Consider the following 13,576-nt stretch of genomic DNA (forward strand, 5'->3'; position numbering starts at 1 on the left):
CCACCAGCCAAGCCAATCTGGCTCTTCTCAACCCCAGAGGACACAGGTCTAACCTTTCCTCATATGGTGATCTGCTGATTTTAGGTATTAATCTTGAAAATCTTTCTGAATTGCCTCCAACACATTAACATGGCGATGGTCTATATCTAATTACCTTATGTCACTTTGTCAAAGTTGAAACAATTCAGTATGTGGAGAGCTGGGAGATGTTAGGGTGGTTCTTGGCACAGAGGAGGTTCAGGACAAATTTGAAAAAGGGTTTCAAAATCAGGAAGAAGTTTGACAAAGTAAGTCTTGCTCAGTATCTTCAATGAGGAGATGGGAGCTGTTATCAAGAGGACATCAACCCAAGACTCAGGATTATCATTGTTCCCAGCTAGGCCTCAGATATGTGAGGGCAGGATGGGTTCTTGCAAGGGTAAATGAGGGATAGTAATTCTCAGTGCCTTCCCTCACCTCTTCCTGATGTTTGGTTCCATGATCAGTTATTCTAGGTGAGTGAGCAACCCCCTCTAATGCCACCCACACGTTTGCTGTTCAGTCTCCGCACATGGTGAGTCCTCCTGCCCATCATTGAGTTGAACGTCAGCAGCGCTGGTGGCATGTGGTCCTAATTACCCATTGAGGGGGCTTCATTTGGCAATATGGTGGTGGGACAGCTGTCCATGTGCTTTCCTACTCAAGACAGGTGGGAAGGCAAAAAAGTGGGAAGTGCTCCCACCCACCATCCTCCTGCCTGAGTAAATGTCCCCATTTCCACCAAATGTGCCTATGGCGAGGGAAATAAATTCTGCCCTCTATTGTGAAAGAATTCACTTAAAATGATACTGCATGTACATTCAGTTCTATACCATTTCAGTATATAGCTCTATGCTAAACATATACGCAAGCTATATACTATTACGAGTTACCCCTATCATGCTGTGCATCAGTCGTGTAGGGCAATTAACTTCACAAGTAACCACAGACTTGTCCGTTCAGCAAAACTATTATCCTATCAAATACTCTAAATGCAACAACAGTTTTCCAATATTAGAATCCAATGTACAAACAGCGATGAACCTTCAAATGGCCTTTACCAACAACAGCTTGCATTTATATAACAACTTAAATATAATAAACATCCTGCGGAGCTTCACAAAGGTATTTAAAAAACAAAAAAACAAAATATAGCATCTGGCCTGAGAGGTGGCATGAAGTCTCAGGGTCAAACTTTTCTGAGAAGTTGTGTTTGATTGAATTGCTGTGGAAAATTGGTCAGGGAGATGGGACTCATATTCTGCAATGGTGATCATGATCAACATAGAACATAGAACAATACAGTGCAGAACAGGCCCTTTGGCCCTCGACGTTGCATCTAATGTTGCTGTGAACTAATCTAACCTTATCTCCCTACACTATCCCATCATCATCCATGTGCTTATCCAAGGATTGTTTAAATCTCTCTAATGTGGCTGAGTTAACTACATTGGCAGGCAGGGCATTCCACGCCCTTACCACTCTCTGAGTAAAGAACCTGCATCTGACATCTGTCGTAAGCCTATCACCCCTCAATTTGTAGTTATGCTCCCTTGTACAAGCTGACGTCATCATCCTAGGAAAAAGACTTTCACTGTCTACCCTATCTAATCCTCTGATCATCATGTATGTCTCTATCAATCCCCTCTTAGCCTTCTTCTTTCCAATGAGAACAGACCCAAGCCCCTCAGCCTTTTCTCATAAGAGCTTCCCTCCAGATCAGGCAACATCTCCTCTGTACCTTTTCCAATGCTTCCACATCCTTCTAGTAATAGGGCGACCAGAACTGTTCACAATATTCCAAATGAGGCCACACTAGCATTTTGTAGTTGCAGCATAATATTGCGGCTCCGGAACTCAATCCCTCTATCAATGAAACCTAACATACTGTATGCCTTGTTGACAGCACTATTAAAGTGGGTGGCAACAATAGAGATGCTCTCAAATAAGGATGACAGGGGAAATAAAATGAAACATCATTTATTGCATCCGCTGCACCCGATGTGGCCTCCTCTATATTGGGGAGACAGGTCGCCTACTTGCGGAACGTTTCAGAGAATACCTCTGGGACACCCGGACCAACCAACCCAATCACCCTGTGGCTCAACACTTCAACTCCCCCTCCCACTCCACCAAGGACATGAAGGTCCTTGGACTCCTCCACTGCCAGACCATAACAACACGACGGTTGAGGAAGAGCACCTCATCTTTCGCCTAGGAACCCTCCAACCACAAGGGATGAACTCAGATTTCTCCAGTTTCCTCATTTCCCCTCCCCCCACCTTGTCTCAGTCAAATCCCTCGAACTCAGCACCGCCTTCCTAACCTACAATCTTCTTCCTGACCTCTCCGCCCCCACCCCCACTCTGGCCTATCACCCTCACCTTGACCTCCTTCCACCTATCGCATTTCCAATGCCTCTCCCCTAAGTCCCTCCTCCCTACCTTTTATCTTAGCCTGCTGGACACACTTTCCTCATTCCTGAAGAAGGGCTTATGCCCGAAACGTTGATTCTCCTGCTCCTTGGATGCTACCTGACCTGCTGCGCTTTTCCAGCAACACATTTTCAGCTCAGAAATAAAATGAAACACAATTCCAATACCAAGTTACATTGAAGCCCTATTAATTTGACTTGTTTTTTGATATAGAACACAGCTTCAAACTTCTGGAGACACTTGCTATGAAGAATGAAAGTACTCTTGCTGCAAATCCATATCGTCACCATTTTAAAACCGCCAACATTGACACAAAAACAAAAATAAGCTTCATTAAATATATCTGATTCATGTTTATTCAAGTAATTTTGTTCACAAAAATAACAAAAAGCAGTCACATTCAAGATGAATATACATTGAGAATACAAAGTACGTTTTACACATCTTGGATCAATTTAAACGGGATTGTCACACTGTGTTGGAGGATATGTTGTTCAACCTTTGTAATCAGGGCTGTCCATTAAATAAGTTAGATTGCCTTTTTATTACACAGTATTTTGATAGCATTAGTGATGCTAACAGGTTGAATTTCATGATCCCATGTATCTGTGGAAAGAGTACACTGCTGGCTTTATTGCATATTCATTACAGAGTTAATTCTACCACTTGCCTACAGTATGCATAGGAACATTGTAGGGTGAGATTTTATAATGGGCTAAGTCAAAATACTGTGAATGCTGGAGATCTGAAATAAAAACAAACTGCTGGAGAAGCTCAGCAGCATCTGTGCAGAGAGAAACATTAAACGTTTTGAGCGATTCTTATCCACATTAATGGCCTTAAAATATTAACTCTTGTCTCTCTCCCTCTCCTTCTCTGCACAGATGCTGCCAGATCTGCTGAGTTTCTCCAACAGTGTCCATTTTTATTTTGCAATTTTGATGGTCAGCAGCCACAACATAATGTGAGCTAGGGACTCAGGATAACCATGTGGTTTGGTGGCATTGGGAGGCTGATCCTGTGGGTATGGTTCAGTGGAAATCTCATCTCGATTTGGGAATTCAGCATTGACCAGAAGGAGGTTTTGGGTGAAAGAGGATTCAATGGCAAGTCCTGGAGATTGAAAATGCCATGAAGCTGGGGATCTATCTTCACTGAAAGTGTGGTGAAGGGGGCAGGCAGTATAAAAGAACAAAAGCTTTATATGAAATGGGAGATCAGGGACAGTGTGAACTGGAGCAAAGCCCTGAGTGCTGTTGTGACGGGGCTGGCGCAGGATGAGGGGATGGGTAGGAGAAGAGGTGAAAAATGAGAAAAAAGGGTTAGTGCTGAGGGAAAATGGGGTAAAAAGCAATGGACAGAAATAGGGGTAAATGAGAATCACATAGGAAAATAAACCAGGTTGTGCGCAATGAACTGGACGCGACGTTATTTGAATCAAATTTTGGTAATCCGACATTACTGGTAAGACTAAACAAAAACCAAAAGAACTGCGGATACTGTAAATGAGAAACTAAAACAGAAATTGCTAGAAGAGCACAGCTGGTCTGGCAGCATCTATGGAGAGAAATCAGATTTAACTTTTTGGACCTAGTGACCCTTCCTGAAATGTTAACTCTGATTTGTCTCCACAGACCTGCTAAGCTTTTCCAGAAATTTCTGTTTTTTTATTGACAAGACCACCGTTTGTCTGAGTTAGCACAGAAAAATCCCTTCAGAGAATCCCAGTTACAATATGTTGCTCTCTGCAGTAATGAGGAACGTGCTCCTGTTACTAAAGGATTTTACTTTTTAAGAATGCTCAACCAATTTCAACCTGGCACTGGAAACTCTCATTTAACTGAGTTCTTACACCATTCTAATCTGAAGGACAGTCCTGCAGAGGTTCAGTATCGAGCTGCAGGCAGTGCAAGAAGGGTTAAAACACAGTGGAAACATCTGACAAGAGCGAAATAAGAATAACTAGAAACTGGGTCAACTTGTTCAAAGTTAAATGTATGATAAACATACTTAGCTTTGGTGTGGCTTTTGCAGGAAGAAGCCTTCAGGAATGTGTACATACAAAGTATTTTAACATAACAGATTTTGGGAGAATTTGATGACTTGAATCAATAATTTGTTTCTCAAAGAAGCAATTCAAGTATTTGCTTAATATCCTCAAATCCCATTACAATGCGAGTGCAACACTCAAACTAGGAAATCAAACACATGCAATCACATCAAGTGCACCATATGTAACACAGTATCCCTGGTAACTCACGTCTCTCTCTGTTTTTGTCTCTTTCTCTTTCTCTACAGTTTGTGGAATTGGGCTGATTTGTTCTTAGTATGTTCGCCTTAAAGGTGGTAAATTCCAACAAAAGATCTGCAGCTTGTGACAGATGCAAATTCATGGGAATATTAAATTAAATAATATGCAAATCTCAATCAGAAGCATTGAGGCAGATCCCAAGGGCAATTTATTTTTGAACTCTAAAGATTGAGATCAACAGACTCCAGTATTCAAGTCATTCTCATTATTACGCTCCGTTATTCCCTCCCTTTAATAATGTGGTCTTTGCAGCAAGTTTCCTTTTTCTTGGTCACACACCTGTGCCCTCCCTTTTGTTTTGGCCACTTGAATTGTGTGTTTGTTCACGTCAGAATTATAAGGACAAAATGTCTTGACTGATTCACAGTTGCTGAATAAAGCCATCTCTCTAATGTTTTGTTTATTTAACTTAACCTATTTAATATATTTGACAGAGCTTGTCATTTACCAAAATGCCATGTGTGAAAAAGACATTGGATGGGATCTCTGACACTTCCCCTACTGCATGTCCAACACAGCAGAACTGAACCAGGAAACCATTCGGGGTTATACTACCATTTGCCTTTTTCCCTGTTAGAATTGATGTCACCCTGTGAAAGGGTGAAATAAACATTGTGGTCTTACTGAATTTAAAGAAACATATCAGATGTATTTTCAGTCTTCTGACCCATTCCTACTCTGAATGCCATAGCATCCTTCATTGCTATGGGAACATGGGGAGAGAAATTTAACTCTTCAAGTCACAAACTCTATCCAATCAATTTCGAAGAGTTTCAATTACACAGATCATGGAACCAGATGCAAAACTATGATGCCCGTGACAACACACGATGCCCACCTTTTTTTTTCCAGAGGAAAGCAGAACTGATTAATTGCATTTAAATGACTCTGAGAATAAATGTTCAGAAGGGTCAGATGTTCTTAGTAGGGACCGTGTTGGGTTGAAGGGTGTTGGGAAGAGAGTTGGAGGGCATGGGACATCGTACCACAGGAGATGGAAACCACTGTTGGAAAAGCAGGCCATCTCTGCAGTCTGATGCACTTAGATAGTACCTAGAGTATAAGATAATTTCACAAAGGCTGGCAGAGGTGATTAGAAAGATATGTAGCAGCAAGGTTTATGTCTCTTTTAAGCTTTGGACAAACTAGAAACAAGATGACCAATTGCAAAGTCCTATTGGAGGCTTGTTTAATTGTAAGGTACTATGACCTTCAGTGATTCGTAGCCTAGCATTTCTAAATATTTCAAGGAATTCTGGTGCATAGTTACAAGTTATAAGTTACAAATCAAGAATAAAAGCATCTCTAGTTGTAAACTTGCAACATTGGCTCTCAGCAGTTACAAAAATCTTTGATCTGCTCTTTTAAAGTGCTAACACAATGGAGTTTTATTTAACTCTTGTAGAAGTGAAATTCATTAAAAAAAACCCTTCATTTTAAAAGTTTCTTATACCAGTGCGTAGACATACACATACTTACGTCTCTCTTGATAAATTTATACAGTGAGTGAATGCTACTTTCTGGTACACAAAGAACTAGAAATAGGGAGCAAATGTGATCAAATGCTGTTGGGGATCTCTAGGTTGTTATCCAAAAGTTGTGGTTGGCACAAAGGTCCATGCCACAATGTTCAAGTCACCTAATACCATGCAGGAAATGCAGAAACAATTCACTGAACTCATCAGAGTGACTCAGGGAGGTAATATGTTGAATTCTATTCAAAACATTTGTAAGAAAGATTTTCAAAAATAGTAATTTTGGTCCTCGCAAATCAACCAATACTTCTCAGTGATGATAGGTTGTTTCAAAACATCCCGAGCTGCTTCACTCTGGTGGACACTTCTCCCATTGTGGTTCAATGCATGGTTACAGCATTTTTGGAAGATATAAAATTGCCGCGCAGCATCAAAACGGTATTCTTGAACTGTCTTGCCCCAAGTCTAAAACATACCTTGCTACCATGGAAATTTTGGGGTTTAAAATCAAGAAAAATGATGACTGGGTGGCTGAATCTATTTGCTACAAAGTCACAATGATCTCCGATTGACATGGAGATGAGTCTAGTTTCAGTGGTTTCCCTGCTTTGGTCAGTTAGCTGTAAAAAAAAAGAGTTCTGAGCCTTAGTTGTGGAGTTAGCATGTGGGATTTTCCCTTCAACTGGGATATCATACAGATTGATCATTTTAAGAACCCTGATTGTTTTGACCTGGACTTAAAACACAAATCTGAAGGTACCTCACTCAATATAGAATGTCTGAAACTCAATCTGATATAAGTGATCATTGACAGTGAAGACAACAGACAATATTTCCAATGGATTATTGCAGTTTGCACTCCGACAGCCTTTCTGCTGGGTCTGAAGATCCCAAGATGTAATAGCGAGAGAGAGAGGTGAAAATGTGTCAAACTTAACTTCTTTCCACTACAACCCACTATTTCTCATTGCCTTGTCCAGTTTTCACACAAGTGAGAATTCACTAGTAATTGTCTGAAAATAATGAAACTGTGAGTATGAATCAAAGATATAAATTTGAACAATGATCTGACTCCCCACAGTTAATTCTCTGAGATTTAGTTATAATTCACTGCTGGCTTTCTTTAATAACTTATTCTCTGTGAGTTCTCTACATCTTTGATATTTCAGTTTCAATATGCTGGTTTGAATCTGTGCTGTTTTTCTCTTTCTTTGCCTTTGCTTATTTCTCTTTCAACTTATTTCTTTTAAGATTTCTCCCCACTTCTTTCTTTGTTGCGGTCCCTGCTCACCTCTCTCTCTGCTTTCTTTCTGCAAACCTCTATCGTTCTCTGCTTTCATTCTGCACATATATATCTTACACGGCTCTCTGTTCACCTCTTTCTCTACTCTCTCTCTGTTCACCTCTCCCTCTGCTCTCTTTCAGTTCACCCATATCTCTCTCTCTCTGCTCACCTCTCTCTCTCTCTGCTTTTTATCAGTTCATTTGTGTTCCTCTGTGTCTTTTTTCTGCTCACCTTCATGTCTTCTCCATTCACTCTCTTTCTGCTCACCACCTTCTCTCACCCTCTTCTCATTTCTTTCTCCAAATATTTCCTTCACCCCAGATTTAAATCCTTCTTTTCCATCCTCTTGCTGCTTCATTCACTCCATAAGCTGGATTTCATGTCCCTCACCAATGGAGGTGAAGGCTGACCTAATATATACAGCAGCTGGCATTCCTGCTGCCGAAACCCTCCTGCGCTGACCTGTCTGGGATTTTGCAGGATGCAGAGATAACGTTGGGCAGTCTGCCCGCTCTTGGGTCTCTTGAGCGCCTAAAGTAGACAATTAATGGCTTTGTTTTGTGCCACCCATGAAGTGGGGAGCTCCGTGCCATGTGAGACATCTTGCAGTGTGAGCTTTGCTTGTTGTTCACAGACAAGAGGGGCAACCTCCAACGGCCATTCACTCTCTTTCAACCTTTATTCCACCCACCACCCCAGTCTCTTAAATCCAGCCCCTCAACCTGCTCATCAAAACCTTTGAGACTAGCCTTACATGGCCCCCTGGCTTTGTGGTCTTCCTACATTCCAACAATAAACGCCATTCTAGGTGGTAACTCCTGAGGAATGGACAGAAGTCTCGCCTGAAAGCAATTAATTTTAATTGGTTGCAGGGCAGCCACTGAGTTCAGGGCTGAGCTCCCCCCTACCAACCCACTGACATTTTATCTGGGGTCGGAAACCGCAACACCCCAAAAAGACTCCTACTCCATATTTCTCTGCCTCTCTTTCTTTCTTATTTACAGAATCACAGAATAGGTGCGGCTCAGAAGGAGGCCGTTCGACCCATTGTTTCTGCACCGGTTCTATTCCCTAATTCCAATCTCCTGCCTTTTCCCGATAACCCTTGTACACCATTTTGATCTAAATAACCTCCAATGTCCCTCTCGAATGCTTCAATTAAACCTGCCTCCACCACATTTCCAGGCAGTGCACTCCATACCCTAACTACTCTCTGTGGGAAAAAGTATGTTCTCAAATCACCCCTTGCTTCACTTGCACATCACTTTGAAACTTTATTCAGTCATCTAGCTAGTATTCCACTTTTTTCTGCTTATTTCATTCTTTTGTCCATCTTACCTCTCAGGGAAATGTTACAAAGACCTCCTTGAACTGGAGGTGGGCAGTCTAAAAAAAAAACGGGGAAAAGTGAAATCTGAGGAGATATTTGAGACTGCACCTGACTGGCTAATCAGGTCAAGCTGTTTGTTAAACCGTGACAGTATTTCTCATGTGTATCAAAGGCAGGGAAGAAACCGAAAATATGAGAAAAAAACATAAAGCATTACATCTTTTTTTTTCAAAAAGCTAAGGGGGTCACAGAATCCTAGATATTTAATACATGAAGCAGAGCCCATTCAGCCCATTATGTCCGAGCTAGCTGTCAAGAAGACATCCAGCCTAATCCTACTTTCCAGGTCTTGCAGATTAAAGCACTTCAAGGTGCCCATCTGAATGCTTTTCAAATACAATTCATGTTTCCAGTTCTACAAGCCCAGCAAACACCATGTTCCCAACCTCAAAACTCTTTGGGTGAAAGAAATGTCCATTCCAATCTCCTCTGAACTTCCCACTTTAAGTCAATGTTTCCTGCTTTATGGAATTCTCAATCAAATGGGATAAGGTTTTCCTATGCACTCCAGCTTAATTACTCATAACATCACACATTTCAAACACGTTTCTCCGCAGCCTCCTCTATCCCATAGCAAACAACGGTAGCCAAGCAGAAATTTCCTCTTCACTAAAATTGTCCAGTGGAGACATCCCCTTGTAAGTCTCTTTGCTATTGCAATCACATCTTTCCTGTTGTCCTGTGACTGAAACCATAAGGAACATTAGCCTAGCCAATGGTTTACACAGCTCCAGTATAACGTCTCAGCCTTTACAATTCTACACCTCAGTTCATAAAGGCAAGCATCCCAGTTGTCTTCTTAACTGGCTTATTTACCTGTCCAATCATCTTTGGAGATTTGTAGACATGCACTCCAAGGTCTTCCTGTTCTTCTACACTTCTCAGTACCCAATTATTTATTGTGCATTCCCTCATCTGGTTGGTTTTCTCCAAATACACCCTCTCTCAATTCTCCAGAATGAACTCCATTTGCCACTGTTCTGCCTATCTGACCAGTCTATTCCCATAAGGTACAGCTTTTTTTAGATTACTTACAGCATGGAAACAGGCCCTTCGGCCCAACAAGTCCACACCGACCCACCGAAGCGCACCCACCCAGACCCATTCCCCTACATTTACCCCTGCACTTAACACTACAGGCAATTTAGCTTGGCCAATTCAACTAACTTGCACATTTTTGGACTGTGGGAGGAAACCGGAGCACCCGGAGGAAACCCACGCAGACACGGGGAGAATGTGCAAACTCCACACAGTCAGTCACCTGAGGTGGGAACTGAACCCGGGTCTCTGCGCTGTGAGGCAGCAGTGCTAACCACTGAGTCACCATGCTGCCCATAGCTTTCTTCCTCATTATCAACCGCACAGCCAGTTTATTGCACAGCAATCTTGTTGATTATGCATCTATATTCAAATCTGAATGATCCATTTGTACTTCACAAAGCAAGGGAGCTAGTTCTAAGCCATTTGGAGCACCAGTAGAAACAGTCTTTCAGTCACACAAACACCCACTGACCTATATTTTCCTTCTAGCCTCTGACACAATATAGGTTTTAAGTTGCTGCTTGGTTTTGGGTTTTATTTTCTTGACCAGTTTTTCATGCAGCACCTCCTCAAAAGCCTTGCTAAATTCTCTATACAAAGGAACCTCGATTATCCAGCATTTGATTTACCGAATTCCAGATTATCCGGACAAGATCGCAAGCTCCCAATGCTTGGCTAAACTGTATTATCCGGCATTCGATTATCCAAACAAAATCCAAGTGTCACTTGGATAATCAAGGTTCCTCTGTACATGACATCAACACACCACCCTCATCAACATTCCTTGTTACTGTCTCAAAAAATTCAATCTGCATAGTTCGAAACGACATTCCGTAAACAAATCTATGCTGACCATCTGTGATTCATTTCTGTCATAGAGTCATAGAGATGTACAGCATGGAAACAGACCCTTCGGTCCAACCCGTCCATGCTGACCAGATATCCCAACCCAATCTAGTCCCACCTGCCAGCACGTGAACCATATCCCTCCAAACCCTTCCTATTCATATACCCATCCAAATGTCTCTTAAATGTTGCAATTGTACCAGCCTCCACCACTTCCTCTGGCAGCTCACTCCATACATGTACCACCCTCGGCGTGAAAAAGTTGCCCCTTAGGTCTCTTATATATCTTCCCCTCTCACCCTAAACCTAGGCCCTCTAGTTCTGGACTCCCCGATCCCAGGGAAAATACTTTGTCTATTTACCCTATCTATGCCCCTCATAATTTTGTAAACCTCTATAAGGTCACCCCCCCCAGCCTATTCAGCCTCTCCCTATAGCTCAAATCCTCCAACCCTGGCAAGATCCTTGTAAATCTTTTCTGAGCCCTTTCAAGTTTCACAACATCTTTCCAAAAGGAAGGAGTCCAGAATTGCATGCAATATTCCAATAGTGGCCTAACCAGTGTCCTGTATAGCAGCAACATGACCTCCCAATGCTAGTACTCAATACTCTGACCAATAAAGGAAAGCATACCAAATGCTTTCTTCACTATCCTATCTACCTGTGACTCCACTTTCAAGGGGCTATGAACCTGCACTCTTTGTTCAGCAACACTTCCTTCAAAACGAAGATTTGTCCCTGTTCCTCATAATCATTTCCAACAATTTTCCCACCCCAAGTTTGACTGAGACCCTAATTACTCTGACTATCCCCAGCTTGCTTTATAAACAATAGTGCAACATTCGCTGTTCCTCTACACCAATGGCCAGAAAAGATCAGAAAATGATGGTCAGAGTCTAGATATTTCTACTCTTGAATGGCTGACCAACCTAGAATAGATATATTTTATTCAAGATGAGGGATATTTCCAATTTCAACAATGTTAAGTGCTTTAATATGTTCACTCCTACTATGTTAATTTCATCAAATATTGCACATGCTTCTTTCCTGCTCCCAATGTCTGTATTGTTCCTCTCTGTCATGAAAACATACAAGGATTCCTTAAGAACTATACCAACATTCTCCACCTGCACACAGACATTACACTTATGGTCCTGAATACATCTAACCTTGCTTTAATTCTCTTCTTGTTGTTTATTTGGTTATAAAACAATCCCTAGATTTCACATCGGTACAAGTGTAGGTAATTCAGCCTGTCCAATCTGTCCTGATACTCAGCACCATCATGGCTGATTGAACACCTCAATACCTTTTACCCACTTCAGCCTCATAACCCTGTACACCCCGAGCAATTAGAAATCCATCAATTTATGTCTTGAAATACTCAAAGTTTGAGATTCCACCATCCGTCTGTGGTGGACTCACAGCCCTCTAGGTAAAAAGAAATTCTCCTAAGATCAGGGACCAAAGTGACAAAACCCTATATTTTTAAATTGCATCTCCTGGTTTTTGGGGGAGGAGTGGGGATGGGGGAGATGGGTAACAGTTCATTTGCATCTACCCTGTCTAACCTCTCTCAGCATTTTGTAAGTTCCGACTTGCCAAAATCTATTTGTGCCATCTCTTTGTTTTCCAAATTTTCTTCACGTTATGACTTTTCCTTCCTGAGACCCTTGGATGAACTCAGCAGCTAAATTAGCACTTGCAAAAAAGCCAGCAGGAACACATCTACAGAAAATCCACAGAAGTCATGGTGGGGGTGGGGTGGGGGGGGGGGGTGTGGAGGTTTGCTGTAAACTGGCCTGTGCTTTGGAATATGTGAGACCTACTTTCCCATCCATGTTATTATCCCCTGTGGGTTTGGCAGCTCCTGGAGATATTGCCACACAATCTGTAAAGGCGCAACATTGATTGCCCTTATTGGTACATTGTTATGTCGTCAGGCACCGATTGGAGACCTGTCTGTCAAATGTATCTTCAGTGGCACTAACTGCATAAGCACAGCTGAGGTGACAGCAGCTAGTCGGCAGAATCCCCTCAACACAAACCCTCACTTATCCCTCATTTGTCTTCTTCCTGATCTTATCCCAAACCAGCCTGTCAGGGGCAATTGTGCACCACTGCTTTCAATGTCTTAAATATTTGATGAAAAATCAGAAAATGTGTCTGTCGTGGTGCGCGATACATCCAGGACAGTGGTCAGTTTATTTATTTTTTCTCTCTAATCTCCTGTTTACATTTTTTTCCTTTTTCTTTTTTTAATAACCCCCACACTACCTCCTAACTGCGATAGTGTTTATATTTACAAGGGTCTGTTTATTTGCCAGAACATGACTCAGAAGGGACAGGGCAGGGAATTCTGCACATTTCAAGAATCTTTAATAGCACCTCCAAAGGAACTTGCACCATCACATATTATTGCAATCACGCATGTGGGACACATTACCTAAGAAATCCAATTTAAATTTTGACATTAGCAAAGTAAAGGGAAATTGTAGCTGTTGCTAAAATAATAAAATGACAGGTTTGGAGGCGGCAGGAATGCTATAACTCAACTTGTTCATTGGAATTTACAAGATCGACTTTCCCATTCACATTAGGCAAAGGTGAGGACTGCAGATGCTGGAAACCACAGTTTAGATCAGAGTGGTGCTGGAAAAGCACAGCAGGTCAGGCAGCATCCGAGAAGCAGGAAAATTGACGTTTTGGGCAAAAGCCCTTCATTAGGATCCCGATGAAGGGCTTTTGCCCGAAACGTCGATTTTCCTGCTCCTC

The sequence above is a fragment of the Chiloscyllium punctatum genome, chromosome 25 (assembly GCF_047496795.1).
Source record: "Chiloscyllium punctatum isolate Juve2018m chromosome 25, sChiPun1.3, whole genome shotgun sequence".
NCBI lineage: Eukaryota > Metazoa > Chordata > Chondrichthyes > Orectolobiformes > Hemiscylliidae > Chiloscyllium > Chiloscyllium punctatum.